This window comes from Gasterosteus aculeatus, chromosome 6 (genome assembly GCF_964276395.1).
Source record: "Gasterosteus aculeatus chromosome 6, fGasAcu3.hap1.1, whole genome shotgun sequence".
NCBI lineage: Eukaryota > Metazoa > Chordata > Actinopteri > Perciformes > Gasterosteidae > Gasterosteus > Gasterosteus aculeatus.
Window position 1 is genome coordinate 18860065 of NC_135693.1, and position 16934 is coordinate 18876998.

At 49.0% G+C, this 16934-nt stretch overlaps 1 protein-coding gene across 1 annotated transcript in view; it reads left to right on the forward strand.

The window, feature by feature from the left end:
- Positions 1-4019: 4019 nt before the first annotated feature.
- Positions 4020-16934, forward strand: part of cdh11 (cadherin 11, type 2, OB-cadherin (osteoblast)) — a 61944-nt gene continuing 49029 nt past the window's right edge. Inside the window, exon 1 of the mRNA XM_040178734.2 lies at positions 4020-4546. The gene's annotated coding sequence lies outside the window, so the exon portion shown is untranslated. The remainder of the gene's footprint in view (positions 4547-16934) is intronic.

Genomic DNA, 16934 nt, shown 5'->3' on the forward strand with positions numbered 1-16934 from the left:
GTTTAATGTTAAATAAATAGAAGAATCATCTGTGTCTGTTCTGGTGAGAAGTATCAGCAGGAAGCTTCACTTGCTGTGATTCAATCGATTCTGCAAAACATTTGCATCTGGTTTGGGGAAATGTGTTGGGATCCCCATTGGTAATAAAATAAACGGTTAAAAGTTGTTAAAGTGAGGTTTGTTAGAAGACTTTCTCAAGCGCTGCAGCATGAAAACAAGTTGGACGTCGGTTTCAGTGACAAAACGAAGTCATCCTGGTGAGGGATCGTTGGAAGGCCAGAAACAAAAAGCCCCCCGACTCATTCCTCATCCGCAGTGTGACACATGGAGTTTTCTAATGAACAGAATGAAAGAGGTAGAGGACTTCTGATGCCGTGAAACAGTCAATATTTAGAGCCTCATCGCCGCCGCCGGAGCGACACGGTCTGTCACGTGCACGACACGCCTCTGATGGTCAGAAGCAAAATGGGGGAGAAATGACATCTGACTCTTACAGCCACGTCTCCCTGGGTTCTGACGGACACGTCGGGCGGGTCGGACGCTTCGTGCTGGCCTTGTGCCGCTGCACAGCGAGGAGTACTCTGATTAAACGAGTGTAGAAAGTGGGAGGCGGGCTGCTGCTTAGCATTGTCTGGCTGATTTAAAGATGGAAAACAAGTGATTGCTATGCAGCTCTGCTCCGCGCCGCTAACTCGTACACAAGGCCGCTCTCTGTTCTCCCTCTCTCCACCTCCAGATCTCTCTCTCTCTCTCTTTAATTCTCTAGCTTCGCCTCAGCAACTCACTCCTTGGCGCTGTGTTGCTACGCCTAAACAGAACCCCCCCCTCCATCCTTGTGTCCGTCCGGATCATTTCTCCAGCCTCTCTGATGTCATTAATTATGAATAAACAGGTATAGAACCTGGATGGATGGTTCCCCGGCCGTCCCTCTCCAAATCAAGCCCCGCCCCTTCCCTCTTAAGACATCCCCTTTACCCGCCCCCCCCCCCAGCTCAGTTACCGTGCCGACAGTCCCAAATTGAATTGAAGTGGGTGTGATAAACGGGGGGGGGGCAGTGCTAGTATGCATTTTATACCTTTGATATTCACATGTATGTAAAAGGACATTTGTAGGCCAGCGAGTGAATGTGAGGGGGGGGGGGGGGGGGGAACGGGGACTTTATCCACAAATAAGAAGCAATTTGGAACAAGAATATTGTCTGTTTTATTTGTAGAGTCAGTTTTTATTATAAAAGTAGAAAAGAAGCTGTTATGCAAATGCCTCATCAGAACAAATCTTGACTTGAATGTCTCATCTTCACAAAAGATCTTCATTCAACTGTCTTATTGTCACAGAAGATGCTTCTCGTTGCAAACATTCGTCAAAGGGAAGCGACTGTGCTTTTTCCAAAGTTCGTTGTAACCAATAACAACCATTTCTAGTAGCATCATGCCATCAACAGTCTTTGCTTAATTGTTGGATGTAATTATTCATTTTTTAGTGGAACTCAAGTTACTTTACTCGCTGATCTTTTATGTTAACGTGGTAAAAAACTCACCCAACTTATCAAATTAAGTTTTTTTTTTTTTTTTACAAAGACCTAAAGACCAAAGAGGGCCGAGTGACTTATTGGTATCTCTTTGCAGACCACTCTCGGGTGATAACGAGGAAAAAATGCACTCGGCTTTTTAACAGGAACGTTAATTGGCAGATGGAAAAATAGCTCCGCAGTTTGATCCTGAAGCTTAATAAGTTACAAAGCCGTTTCCAAACCAAACATATGCAATTTACATTTATATCGACTAATGAGTAAAAAAAAAAAAGATACGCCGTCGGAATATAAATCAGAGCGTTGCTGCACATCCAGCATGTGTTTGTGTTTCTGGTGAGATGGTAACAGTCAAATGTGGCTTTAAAACATGTAGTTACTTACTGAATCAGCCTCAAGCACACACGCACACACACACACGCACACACGCACACGGTTACGTGATGCTGTGAAGGGCGTCTCCTCAGAGATGCTCACCTCACGGGACTCAGTCTATACGTTCTGTGGCGTGTCGACAACTAGCCAGTCAGCACAAACACATGTCAAACTGCGAGAGACCCACTTTACAGAGCATGATCCGTGACAGGGCGAAGGCGCCTTGGGGTGCAGGAGGCCAGAGGGCCTCAGCTTTTGGAGTTCTAACGACCGGTCCCACAGTACACCAGGCGGCAAACCTCTTCAGGAATATTACAATCAGGATTATTTCTGCAGTAACTGTAGACGTGAAAAGTCAGAGATTTAGTCCAAGAGGTTCAGGAGCTTCAGGCAGTGTAATACAATAGTGTGTGTGTGTGTGTGTGTGTGTGTGTGTGCGCGCGCGCATGGTGGGGGGGGGGGGGTCAAAGTGACAAACTGTGTGTCACATTACCGAAGAGTACAACTACAGAAGCTGAACCGGTGCATAACGGACCCTGCTGTACTGGGGCCACATATAGTCCAGCTATCACCTCACATACGAAGACCTCCACTGATGACACATTACTTAAAAAGCAACAAACACAAAAACCTCGCCGGGAGAGAAATAACCGAGGTCGTCGAATTGGAGACGTAAACATTTACTAGAGCGGTTTTATCCTGGTTCATCACCTGAGGGAAAGGTGAGCACGTACGAGCTTTACAAGCCGCGGAGCTGCGAGTCTTTGAAGAAGAGGAAGAGATACAGAACTAATTGTCTCCTTTACTTCTCAGCGTTGCGTCGTTGCCTCTCGCTTCGGCATAAAATGTAAAAGAAAAAAGATATGAGGAGTTTGGTTATGAGAATTTCAAATACATTTGTGTACACTTGTTTACGACACACAGAAATAAAGCGTGTGAGCAAAAAGGCGGCTGCAGAAAATAGATCTTGTTGACAAGCTGTCCTTTGTCTTAACCTAATAATGTCATTCTGCATCCAAGGTAATATTACCGTCTTGTGTAAAACAAAGCTCCTGCCTGCAGTATCTCTGGCTCATGAGCTCCGTATCAGCTTTACAAAAAGACAGACGCTAATAAAAGGTCTGCTTAGAGACACCGGACGCTGCTGCGTTGTTGTTGTTGTGGTCCCAGTTATTGTTCACACACATACACACAGGCAGACTCAGGAAGCTATCGTAGCTAGGAGCTAACTCAGGACCACCGACCTGCTGCATGTCCGTCAAGTCGCTGAAGATCAGACGGATGACAAAAGACGTACAATCGACCCAGCTCCGTGAGGGCGGAGACTGTTAAGACCCCATCATGACACCTGGCTCCATCATGGCCCCACAATGTAGAGCTGAACCGCTAACCGGTGCTAACGTGCTCATTACTGACGCTCACTGCTCGTTTTGACATTTCTAGGTTTTTTCCGTGAAAACATTGGATTATGAGTCAGAAGAGTTTAAGGTGCCAACGCTTTAATAACTTCACGAATGCCCCCATGAGTGTGACTATTTAACACTATTACGAGATGGAGAGAGTCACTGAGTGATGCCCGAGTTGCTCCGCCCTCCACAGGCCCCTCCTCTCCTCTCATTGGCTGCCTGTGAGATTCTAAACCTGCTGTAGCAGCGGTTGGACACTGCTCTCAGCCAATGACGAAAGAGCAACTGTTGCATTCACTACCGCCCCCAAAACACGCGCGCGCGCAGGGCTCGTTGTGCTGCAGCCTCTCGGTCTGAAGCAATGAGCAGCATCACAGCTTCAATACAAATAACCAAAATTCTCTATTACATAAAAAAAACAACTTACTCAGCAGAAGTTTTTTTTTTTTTTTTTAACAACCATCAGGAAAAAAATCTTGCCAATAAAGTGATTATTAAAATATCTAATTTCACATGATATTATTCATATTCCGTATCCTCACAGTCCCAGGATGCAACATTTAAATACCACCCATAAGACAAAACGTTATATTATTACTATAACAAGCCCGGAATATGCAGGCAGAAGATAAATTACTGTAGTTTCCAACGCCCTCCATCGGCCGCAACGTCCCTCCGTGTCCCTCCCTCCGCCTCCCCCATCCCTCCCCCTCTCCCGTTGCTGCTGCGCGCTCGTTCTGTTCCCCTCACACCGCTCCCGAAGCTCTTGGAGAGAGGACGGATAAACGGCTCTGACGGGAACGGATTTTGATACCCGAAGGAGGGAGGGATGCTCCGGTGATTTCCCTCTTTCCCCACCAGCTCCACCAGCTCCACCAGCTCTCTCACCACCATCCCCTCTCCTCTTCGTCACTTCAATCTCGGAATCGAGACGCGCTGCTGTCATTTCTTTTTTCATCATCTTTGAGCCCTGCTTCTTTTTTTTCTTCTTCTTCTTCTGCTTCTTTATTTTGCCCCTGCGCTCCAGAAAGAACATTTGGGGTTTGGTTTTTCTTCGTGGTGCCCTCGTCTTCTCCAAGCAACCAGAAACACAGCTGGGTTTCCATCGGTGGATGGTGGACATCCGATGACAGAAGCCGTACTTGTTGAGAGAAGTGACCGTTTTCGGCTGGCTTGCATGTATCGGGGGGATTTCCTTGGAGAGGCGGAGTGCGCGCGGAGTGTCTCACTTCCAAGGTAAGGACCGAGTTAAAGGACTCCGCTTTCTGCGGCGCAGAGGCTTTTACCGGAGTGAAGTGTTCCGGTTCCCGGGATGCTGGGGAGATAGTGGGCTCACACACACACACACACACACACACACACACACACCGTATGTCTATAAAACGGCCACTGTGAGAGGATGTCGGACCCCCTTATTTGTCTGCAAATGCGTAATCAGACAGGAGAAGCCCGCAGAGCCTTTGCGCATTGGCGACGGAGACGGTGCGCGGCGCAATCATTGCGCTGCTGGCTGAAGCCGCGCAGACTTTTCTCCGCTCACCATTTGTCACAAAAACAAAGCTTTGACTGATTTCCTTTCTTCTTCCAGCACAGTATCTATCTATCTTTTGTTTTGTCGCGTGTGCGTGCCTTCGTGTGCGTGTGTCTGGCCACGTAGAGACTAACCTCAGTGGTCTTTCTCTCCCTCTTCTCCCTCCCTCCCTCCCTCCGCCGCCTCGGTGCCTCTCCCGTTGTCTCCGCGTTACGGCGACGCACAACTTTTCTTTGGATCCCCGTCCGGCTCTGCGTGCGCGTGCGTGTGCGCGTCTCTGTCAGATCGCAGCATTCAAGTCAAAATAACAGCATCGCTTTCGTGACCACGTTTCCACAGAAAACCACGAGTGGTTACTTCTTGGAGCGACGGCTGCATCTGCGTCGGTCCGGCCGCGTCCCGTTTAGTGTTTGCTCGTTTTACGCCTCCGAGGAGCGGCTCCTGTTCTCGGCAGTCTTGACGTCGCCTCAGCGGACTGGAGAGCCGCGCCAGCAGCCCTGAAACTGCACAAAAAAAACCCCGAACACGTCGCTCCGGCGCATTTGTGCGCTGAATCGGGGCCGCGCGTCTGGTCCCGTCGCCGCTGCGGGGCCACATCACCTCCCCTCGGTCCCTTCGCAGGATGCGGGTGTATGGACTATTGCGCTGCCGCCGAGGCATTCTTTTTCACAGGGGGAGTAAGTTAGATATATAGGTGTTAAATGTGAGCAGTCTTCAACGGGGGAGCAGAGGGGGAGAGACGGGGAGAGACGGGGAGAGGGGGGAGAGGGGGGAGGCGTTGACTGGAGGGCTGTGCACCCTGTTGGTATTCACGGCACAACTCAAGATTGCTGCTCTCAAGCAGGCAATAATATCTCCCCCGCCTCTCCCTCTCCTCACCTCTCTCCCGCCGTCTCTCACACCCTGTTGCTCTGAACCCCCCCCCACTCCCCCCACCCACCTCCTCTGCATTTAATGTCTCTCCCACGCTCCTCTCTGCTCCTTCTCCCACCCCTCACGCCTGCCTCTAAACCCCCTCAGTCTTGTGGGAGCCACCGAGTGAATAATTTGCGGTTATTGTATTTTATTCAACAGTGTTTTTCTTACTGAGGGGGGGGGGGGGGCTGCTTTTTCCATTGTGTATTTAAAAATATATACATATTTCAACCATGCTGACGTAGCAGCTCCGGTTGGTTATGGGGGAGGAAATGTGAGGTCCTGAGTAGGAACCTCAGGTGAAACGCTGCATGTTTCTGATCTGTCGGCACTGAGCTGCATTTTGCTAATTAGCTTACAGAGCAGAGACATGGCAGAGGAAAATAAACTTCCCTTTGGTAGTACGAGTGTTCGTTGTGGTTCAGTGGCCACTCAGAAGACACATCAGAAGAAGAGAATGTTCTCCCCCCTCAAAGGGCTCCTTCTTTTTGTTGGTAAATAGCACCAAAGAAGAACTAATTTGTTCCCCAGCACGTTTGCGTGACTCACTAATTAGTTCTCCGAGCAACAGTATTTCTGTCATTCGGTTGGAGGAGAGAGAGAAGGGGGGGTGAGGGGGGGGGGGGGGGGGGGGGGTTACGCCGTATTCCATCCCGCCCTTTGGGAGCCACCGAGTCAAAGTCCTCCTCCTCCTCTTCTTCTTCTTCTTCACTTCCCCTGTATCCAGCCGTCCTCTTGTACGGATACCTCATTGTGGTATTTACAGGGGGGCTTGGATGACAGATGAAAGCGGGGCGGGGGGGGGGGGGGGGGGTATCAGATATTTCACTGATGTTCAGCCAATAGCCAAGGTATCAGCAGCTGGCAGAGGAGACGGGATACAATTAAACAAGTGAAGAGACACAACCAGGCCAGGGACACACACACACACACACACACACACACACACACACACACACGGTGATTCCAGGTCAGCTGTGCTCGCCTTCAGAACTTCTAAAAGGGTTCTGCTCCTCACAGTCAGAACCACGAGAGGGTGGCTGTTGGGAGGCGCTTTTCTAGATCCCACCGGCCCGCGAGCCGAGGAGACTTCTCCACTTTGGTGAAGAGTGAAAACAAAGATCTGTGGCCAAGTGGGCTGAGTTTTAAAGGAACTGACGTGGCGCAGCAGGGAGCCAGCGAGACACAGGGATTTATTTATTACACTGTAATCGTTAGATTTAATTAGCTGCCAGCTGCTACGTTCTCACAGACCGTGGCATCGCCGGCTTGTTCCTTTGGAGCCGTGAAAGGAGGGAGGGACATGGGGAGGGACGGGGATGGACAGACGGGTGAAGAGGACGAGAAGGAGCAGACCGTCTCTGGGTGACGACAGAGGGAGCTGTTGGGCTTCGCTGCAGCCGCTCTGCTCCGTCTTCTGCTTTCTAATCCTTTCCAAACCCCCCCCACCTCCCCCACCTCCCCCACCTCTCTGGCTTTTATCCCTCTGTCTGTCTGTCAGAGAGATGGAGAGGTAGTTAGTCTTTCCACGGAGGCAAGATTCAATCTGCACACACACACACACACACACACACACACACACACACACACACACACACACACACACACACACACACACACACACACACCCTGTTTGGAGAAGCATGTCCACTATGAGGCTTCTGTTACCTCTGGGGGGGGGGGGGGGGGGGTGTTCTTTCTTCTTCTTTCGTTGCTGCCCGTGTTCGCGAATGAATGTAACACCATGAATGAATGTAACACAATGAATGTAACACAATGAATGAATGTAACGCGACGCGTGTTACACAATGAAGTGTAATGGGAGAGGACGGCTCTTTAAAGCTCGTCGCTAGCTGGAAGCCACGTTAGCGCCGTTGTTGCTCGTGTCCGCGTTACGCGTCTTACTTGCTTGCCGGTTTTTCCTAAACTTCCCTGTGACTCATTGATTTCACGTCCGTGTGCGCGTGTCTCCTGCTCAGAGGTAGATGACACGCTGATTCTACGTATCCCACGGCGGCCTGATGGGATTATATCTCTAATCTCCGGCCTCAGATAGATTAAATGACGGAGTCGGTTGTTCCGGTTTCTGACCTCTAATGTCTTAACTTGCCCACCTGGGAGACAGAAGGACAGTGGCTCATTTGTTTGCGTCGATTGAGGGGGGTCTTCTGCTGCTTGTGGGGCGCAGGTGGTCCTCTGTGGTTTACGCGGACTCTCTCTCTCTCGGGGCTCATGTGGATTCACTTAGTCCGCCTGCGCTCCACATTCCTGGGACTCGATGCAGCTCGCCGTTCATCTCGAAGCCGCCCGCGGGGGGGTCACGCCTCAGCTCGCCGACGTGAACGCCGGTTCTTTTACTGCTCTTCGGTTAGCCTGACCTTTGACCTCCGGCCCCACACATACCCACGCTCAGAGGGGAGCGGCGCGGGCCGCCTGGAGACCACGAGGAGGAGGAGCTCGGGTCGATGCCAATTTAGGACTAACGAGCAATTCCGTGGATTGGACCCTCGATGATGTGAGCGCGGCGCCGTCGATCCGATCGGAATGACAATTGATTACAGCAGATGGACGGCCATATTGATCTGAGCACCGCTGGTGAGTGTGTGTGTGTGTGTGTCTGTGCGGTACCTTTACCTTCTACAAGCGCACGGCAGTGTGCAGTGTAGACTGGCGTGTGCGCGCGTGATCCAGTGTGGCGTGTTTCCTGTGGCAGTCAGACGGTTTTCTGGTCTCATGACGGCGGTCACACGGGAGCAGGAGAAGCTTGTTGCTTGTTGTCTGCGCTGTGGCGGCGTTCTGCAGGAGAGAAGGTCAGACTTCCTCTCACGTACCAGACTCAGGAGCCTTTCCTCTCCTCGTCTGTTAAATCGCTCCAAATTACGGTCGCTGGATTTTCAGAGGTGCTTCTGTTTTAAAAACAATTAATAATTGACGGTGGAGAAGCTTCCGCTCCGACAGACTCTGGTTGCTCAGTAGAGTCAGTGAAGAAGAAGGCCGGTGTCTGCTCACGGGTCAAGGAGAGATTTAATGAGTCGTGCTTCTCATTATTCCCCATAATAATTAACTCTGTGTGTGTGTGTGTGTGTGAGCCACCAGTGATGTGGTCACCCCCCCCCCCTCTCATCCCATTTTATATGATTATTGATTCATGAGATGTCTCATTCAGTCATTCCGTGCAGGAGATGTATAGAGAGAACACAAAGCACATCCATCACAACCTCACAGAGCTTAAAGCGACGTCCTCAAAATGCTCTTTGAATGATTATTTTACATCAACTCAACTCTTCCAATCCATCTCTCCCTCTCTCACCCCCACCCTTCCATCTTCCTCCATCTTTTAACTCCGCTAAGCCTGCCGCTGTGTGGACAACGCACACACACACACACACACACACACAGATTAGGGTGTGTACTTGTGTTGTCGATTACCATATTTAACTTGGTTATGTTGATTATAGCCAGTTAATTTTGCTGATGGAACACATTTGTAAAGGTGAACTCTTTTGCACAGTCGCGAACAACCAAGAGTGTGTGTGTGTGTGTGTTTTATGTGTGTGCATTCCACGTGAGTGTTTGATTTCTGAACCACCTGTGAACATAATGTATTATATATTTTATGAAAGAAACTGAAGCTGATCAACCTGCCACGTGCACAGACACACACACACACACTCATCTGAATAACAGCAGGTTCACACAGATGTGTCAGGGTTACGGGGAAGGCAGGACTCACACGCAGACTTTCAAAACAAAAAGACTTTAATAGTCAATATACCAAAGTCAAAAAGGCCAAGGGGCAAAAACGCACACAGGAACCAGGGGAAAAAACGGGAGGCAGGAACGAGGAACATCCAGGACAATCGACAATGACCAGTGACAGGAGACACACACGGCTTAAATACACCAGGGAGGTGCAGGTGATTGGACACAGGTGGAACCAATCAGACAATCACAGGGGAAGACAGGACAAGGCAGGAAGTGAAGTTACCCAGGGAGACAAGAAGCAGAAAACTACAAAATAATAATAATAATAAATGTCTGGCGCCTGCTGGTAAGGCGCTGGAAATAAATGGCTGTTTACTGTCTCCGCTTTTCTGTCTAACCACATTATTTATTTAGCTCCCCATTGTGAGAGACGCAGAGTCTCCAGCCAGCGGCTTCTTTAAGTGGCTTTGGGTGTTTTTTTGGAGGCCGAGAACATTTTGCGCCAATTTAGCGTCAAAGTCATTTTGGCGGTCGCGTTATTTTTGAGAAATCTCACAAAAACGGCAAAAAACTTCTGTCTGCTGGCGGCAAGCTCGGTTTGACATTCTGAGTGTGTGGGTGTGGGGGGGGGCTCCCATTCATTCTGTGTTTGTGGGCGTTAGATAGATAATGGGATTTTTTTTTACCCACAATTCATATGCGTTTAAAGCAAATGAGATTTACCTGATCGAACATGAGACGAGGCTCCTTAGTTACACACAAACACACACACTCGCGTTTCTCTGTGTGTGTGTGTGTGTGTGTGTGTGTGTGTGTGTGTGTGTGTGTGTGTGTGTGTGTGTGTGTGTGTGTGTGTGTGTGTGTGTGTGTGTGTGTGTGTGTGCACGCCGGCGCAGCTTTCTGGCATCGTGACTCAATTTAACGTTTTCTCAATTTAACCAAAATCCCAGGACATATTTATAGTTTACTATAAGCTCCTCCCACTGCGCCTGTTATGTAACCGCCGTCTTTGTCCTCAACACACATACAGGCGTGCACACTTCTGTGGCAAATGACCAATGTGCACACGCAGGAGAGAAATGGAGATAAGGCTCACACACACACGCACACACACACACACACACGCACCATGTTTTCCTTTCTCCATGACCGAGCTTTAGTGCAAGGTTGACCTCTTTACCATAATAACGGCGGCCTCCCTCCGTTGCTTTCCCTGTATGCGTTCCTTGATTTTCCTTTTCCTCTCGCTCGCCGGCCCCCGCACTCCCCCTCAGCGTCCTTCCTCCCCCTCAGCGTCCTTCCCCCTGTTCGCTCTCCCTCCGTGGCCGTGCTTCATTGACTGTGAGACTCTCACTGGTGTAATGTGATCGAATGCGCCCGCCGCCTCTCCATTGAGCAGTAATCATTTCACTTATTGGCGCTTGTCTGTAAACGTTGACCACGACATAAAGAAGCCTCCCTCTTTTTGTCACGCATCATCGGCTCTCTCCTAAATACTAAACCTCCCTGCTCGCCTTTTTCTCCGGCCGTCACCGTCTCGTTGGGTTGAAAGCGCCGACCTTTCCCAGTGAGACGCCCAACGGGTCTAATTGTTATTGTCCTAATGAAGCCGCTCTGGTTCTCTACAGCGAGACGAGTAGATGTTGCTTTTAAAGCCCAATATGCCACGAAGCTTCTTTCATTGTCCAATAAAGGGATGTGACAGAGTGCACGTTGGATCATTTATCATGACAATAACCAACCCACACTATATTTACAGGATCGCTAGCTTTAGTCCGTAGCATAGCGTAGCATAGCACAGCTAGCTAGTAAGCCGGCTTGGTGCGCTGCTCAGGGCCGAGAGATCCAGGCGACATTAAAGACTTTTAAGAACTGAGGCGTATTTCTGGTGACGACTAGCGAGGGTGTTGACGTTTAATCCGCTAATTGACTAAAGCAGCAGCTGCTTGGAGCTACTTTCACACAACATACGTGTTCTCTGTGTTTTATGTGGAGTGACATCAAATTTGTCGCCAGCCTGTTTATTTTTTATTTTGCTGTTATGAAAGCGAGTGTCACCAACACTGCAACACTGTTTATATTCTACTGACAAGGTTGAACAAACAAGGTCACCGTGTGTGTGTCTGTGTGTCACTCCAATGTGCCCCCAAATGTGTTTTCACACACTGGTGCTAAAGCTGAGCATGCAAGGTCGACGTGTAGTGCGTATGTGTGTGCGTGCACGAGCGTAAATGTGTGTATGTGCACCTGAGCATCACCAGAGCAACGGACAGAGGTAGCTTCAGGCCGTCTTTCTGCTTGTGTCACTGTCGCCGTAAGGTGAGACTCTGAGTTCACTCAAGGGTCTGCAGCTGTGTGTGTGTGTGTGCGTGTGTTTGCATGCGTGTCGCCTTGTGCGCTTATATTCATCTGAACCAGATGTTTCCACAACCAGAGAAAGAGCTGGAAAGAGCAGACAACGTTTTAGCTGTTCTTTAGTTCCATGAAGCTTTAGGTGGAGTTTAGGGTGGAGGGATGGGGGGAGCGGGGCACAGTGTGGATCAGTCCTTAAAAGTTGTAATCACAGCACAAGCGGTGTGCGTTTGTGTGTGTAGAGCAGGCCTACAGCGCCGCGGCTCTAGACAGCTGTTCTGACCTTTTCTTTCCTAACAGGAAAACAGTCGTGACGTTTTATTCGCGCAGCGCGCTGATATTTTATTCAGCGAAGCAATGCAAATATCTGCACGAGCAGATTAGAGCAATAAGAGCTGCGTGTCATCAGGTTTCACTCCCCAGATGAAAAGAAATACATATCAAAGAAGCATCCCGGTGACATTTGGAGGCGAGAAAAACGCCTCTCGTTTGTGAGGATTTCCATTGGCGTTCACCCTTCAGATACTGTTTTTGTCTGGTGCACTTATTCCAAGCGACTTGCACTGAGTGGGCAGGAACGGCTCCAGATACATTATCCCTCAACCGCGCCGTGTACATTTCATGCCATTGTGTCGTTCCGTGCTGCAGGCACTCACAGATCCAACGGACCTCCAAATTTCAAGCATGTTTAATCGAATGTAAAAAAAAAAAGAAAAAAAAAAGAGGAGAAGCGGTCGCGTGGCTTTTTCCAGGTGCTCGTCCGTGAACCGACATGCATCGGTTCGGGGGGAAGCGGAGGTGCATCCACACGAGCTGCTGGATGAACCTCAGGTTTGGCACGTGGCTCCTTGGTCGGAGGGAAGCTTGAGGGGCAACAGTGCGAACTCATTGAGGTATGTGATTGCAGCTCGGGACAACAAAGGGCTCTCTGTGTCAACCTGGAGGAAGAAGGAAGGGAAGGAGGGAGGGAGGGGGGGGCGTCTGGCTTCAACAACCGAGTGGGGCTGAAAGAGGGGGGTTCTTATGAGGTATCCGTGGAGCGGGGAGGGAAATGAGATGTTTCGGCACAATGACCCCAGTGTCCTCCAGTCTGTCATTGACTCAAACGCTCGTTGGGGCTCTTCGGGTGAGGGGGGCGATTTTGAGAGATAACTGGGATCATTACACATGCACGGGAGGTGTAATGATCCGCAGCATTGCTGATCAATTGCCCCCCCCCCCCTGTTCCCCTCCACTGACCGGGAGTCATTCATCAGCTCATTTCCAAACTAGTCATCAACCCTCGGAGAAAAGAAAACGAGAACAACGGTTGCTTCTTGAGATTCATTGCTGAGGTCAAAGGTTGTTAAGACTTTTGATTAAAATCGTCGATATTATTTACAGGCTAAACACAGCGAGATCCATATATGGATCAATACCATGCTGAGGCCCTTTAGGCATCTACTGGTGGTGTGTGTTGTATTGGTGTATTGGACTAATCCAAGCACACTATCGCTCTCTGTACAAGCACACGGACGAGTCAATTGTCTTTATTGTTTTAATCCCTCAAATATACACTTCATCCCGTGTCAAGCTGTCCAACATTGAACATATGCGCAATCCAGGGGTCCTTTACTCAAAGGAATGAAGCGTTGCACAATGCACATGTTGCTTTGTAATCATTGCACATCATTATACGTAAAACTAATTAAATTAAAATGAAGCTGTAAAGCCACTTAATGACTTCATCGGCCTGCCTTTATGTTCAGTAAGGTCTCCGTGGGCTAGTGTGCGAATGTAAACGGTGTGTGTCACTTGCTGGATAAATGGATGGGGCGAGGGGGGGGAGGGGGGTACATCCCAGGCTGAAGGGGGGTCTTTAAAGGCTTAGCGGCGTCCACCCAGACCTTGTGTTCTGCCCCTTGCCTCCTCAATAGAGCAAAGCTAATCTGGGTCTACTTCCTTCGTCTCCTGGGTGACCGTCTGTCTCTCTCTTTCTCCCCCTCTCTATCGTCCTCCCTCTTTCTAGCTCAACCTCGGCGACTCGCTGTCTCGCTCAAGGACACTCTTGACTGGGCGCGCGGCTGCTGATGCACGGATATACTGCGGGCGAAAGAGGCGCTGACCTCAGAGCCAGATGCGTCTGTCAAAGCACTTGATGAAAACCCGCTGTTGGTGGTGCAGAGGTCTCCGTCTGTGGGACTCTGACATATGTCTCCCCCTCAGTAGCCCCTCCTCCTACTTTGACGAGTCGGACGCCACGTCCCAGAAAAAAACGCACCGTGTGCTTCCTTTCCAATCTGCTTAGCAGCCAAAAATACAGTAAACATCTGCACAAGAGCTTGATGCCGCAACGTGCACTCAGGCATTCGCGTGGAGCGCCAACGAGGAGGAAACTTAACTTGATACTGTGTGTCCATGTTGTTCCACTGAAAATAAGATGCCGTCTCTCCGTCTCAATATCTCCTTCTGTCCCCCTCACCGGCTCCCCGAGGGTCACGGTGTCAGCTGTTGGGACAATAGGACAGCTGTTTCCAGATCAGCCACACAGCCAACATGCCCCCCGGGGGTGGGATTAAGCCAATTAGCAGCTGTCAATCAACGTGGCATATCATGGACAGCTCGATCGATACCTGGATGAATGGGCAGAGGTTGGCTGTGGGTGTGGGGGGGGGGGGTTTGGGGAGGGTACCTGGGGTAGATGGAGCAGCAGATTTGGCTGGACGGAAGAAGAAAGTGTGGAGGATTCAAACGTTGGAGGTTAGAGGGAGTTGCACTGGAAATGCAAGGACACCCAAGTGAGATCAGATGAGACAAAACTAGTGCCGATTTATTTATTTTTCCAACTTGAACTGATATAATAGACATAATAAATAAAATATTGCTTCTGCTGAAGTCACTGTCATAAAGCACCACGAAGGGATTTAAATGGCATGAAAAATGTAGGTGATGTAATGGACGGGTGCCATCATAAAGCAGAACCTCCGCTTAGAAAACCAAGAAGTAAAAAAATGAATAAATGTGCAACCCCCCCCCCCCCTTCCTTCTCCATTTCCTGATCATTTCTCTGTCTCACATCTGTTTTCCATTGATTTATTTGTGTGCATGAGTTATGTGGGAGACGTATAATTTGCTTATCGTGGTGGGGGAACATCTGAGGATCTCATCTCCTGCTGACAGCTGAGAGAGGCCCCACTAGAGAATCAATAGGACTCCTAGAGAGAATGACAGGGGGGGGGGGGGGGGGGGGGGGGGGTTGTATGAAGGAAAGGAAAGCAAGAAATGATGCACAAAGAGGATATGAGATAAAAAGAGTAGGAGGGTGTGTGAATGGGTATGCAGATGGTTAATAAAAAAGGACATGAAATCAAAGCAAGCCAGAAATAAATGATGTGAAAAAGATTTGTTGAGTCATTTAGATCCAGAAAGAAGATGAATGATAGATATATAGAACAGTATTAACACGAAGGAGTGGAAACTGCAGCAGGAAGGATGGAGATCACAAAACGCAACGAAATCTGTCACACCCACAACTATTAAGAAATAATTGAATGTGAATATGCTTTCAATAGCAAAATAAAAGCTAGTGTTTTTAGCCAACGGGCTCCAGAGCTTGAGAACATAGAAAAGCATCGACAGTAAAGGGAGGAAGAAGTGGAGGATGCAAGCGTCACAATGAAGACCAAATAGAAAGAAGGTTTTAAAACACCAATGGCAGATTGATAAAAGGATGGAAGAGGGAAGAGAGGAGGTTCTACAGAAAGGAGAAAATGAATAAAAGGCCCGATGAGTGAGGAAACGGGGGAGGGAAGGAGACAAGGGAGGAAAATGAAGAGGATGTTGCTGGATGAATGTGAAGCTTGGAACATCTGGTATGCCTCTCCAAAAATTATTTAATCTTTCCAATTTGTGCGTTTTTCTCTGTGTGTGTGTGTGTGTGTGTGGGGGGGGGGTTGTTAGTCTAAAGCAGTGATGCACAAAGACACAGCAACCAGCCACACTCACTTATCTACGGCCGGCTGCACCAGGAGGGATCGAAGGTTTGAGCAAGAAGAAAAAGAAGCTAAACGGGGAGAGGTGGATGGAGGGGATGGGGGAGGACAGATGGAGGGGATGGGGGAGGGGGGGGGGGGTCTTTATTTATTTCTTTTTGATTGATTTACCTCGCTCTGCAAGGCCAGCGAGTCATGTAATCACTTTTTTTTGATGCGGAGGGCGCGTGGTGTTCCTCCACCCGTCTCCTGGAGGCGACGGAGCATGCAGCTCATTTCCTCTCCGATAGGTGAATAGTGTCCTCAGATGCTGAGAGACATACTCTCAATGAGCCATTGACTTATTTATGGGACTTTATTTCAATACTTTTTCCATAACATTGAAGAATAAGCGTTTTTTTTTTTTTAATTAGTCTTGTCCTTTATTATTATTTTTAAAAGCCCTTTTAACAAGAACTCTGAATAATTCATGTTGTTTCGTCAGCAACATATTGTCTAAACATTGGGGGGGGGGATATTCTTCTTCTGCTTTCTCTTTAACGGTTTAAACGTGTGCACATTTTGAAAAGAATACTTTGATTGATGAAGAAATCGTTCAGATTTAAAACCTGAATAATGGAAAGTTCCAACAACTGCCCCCCCCCCCCCCCCCCACTTCCTCCTCTTCGTCCTAAAGAGGCTATTCCGTCTGCTCTTTGAAATCCTAACGAGCATATTTTCCGCCTGTTTTAACCCTTAAGGCCCCTGAATAATTCATTGGTTGCTCCTCTAGTTCTGCTAATGTCTCGGTCACAAAGCCATACATTTGTAAATGAGGGTAATCCACCTTCATGTGTGTGTGTGTGTGTTTGGACGGGTCTGACTCGCAGTTTTAAGACAAGGAGCGTTTTGTCCGACAGGAATTTTGGGGTGTGTGTGTGTGTGTGTGTGTGTGTGTGTGTGTGTGTGTTTTAGCCGTCGAGTGCTGAGTGCTGCCAGGATTCGTAGCTGTGCTCCACAATGACCCTTTCATCCGGAGAACCATCTGATTGTCTGTCTCTGTGTGTGTGTGTGTGTGTGTGTGTGTGTGTGTGATTCAGTAGGCCTCTCCTCTCTCGTTATCCGTCCAGAACAATACAAGATGGAGGCCCGGAGGCACAGACACAAACGG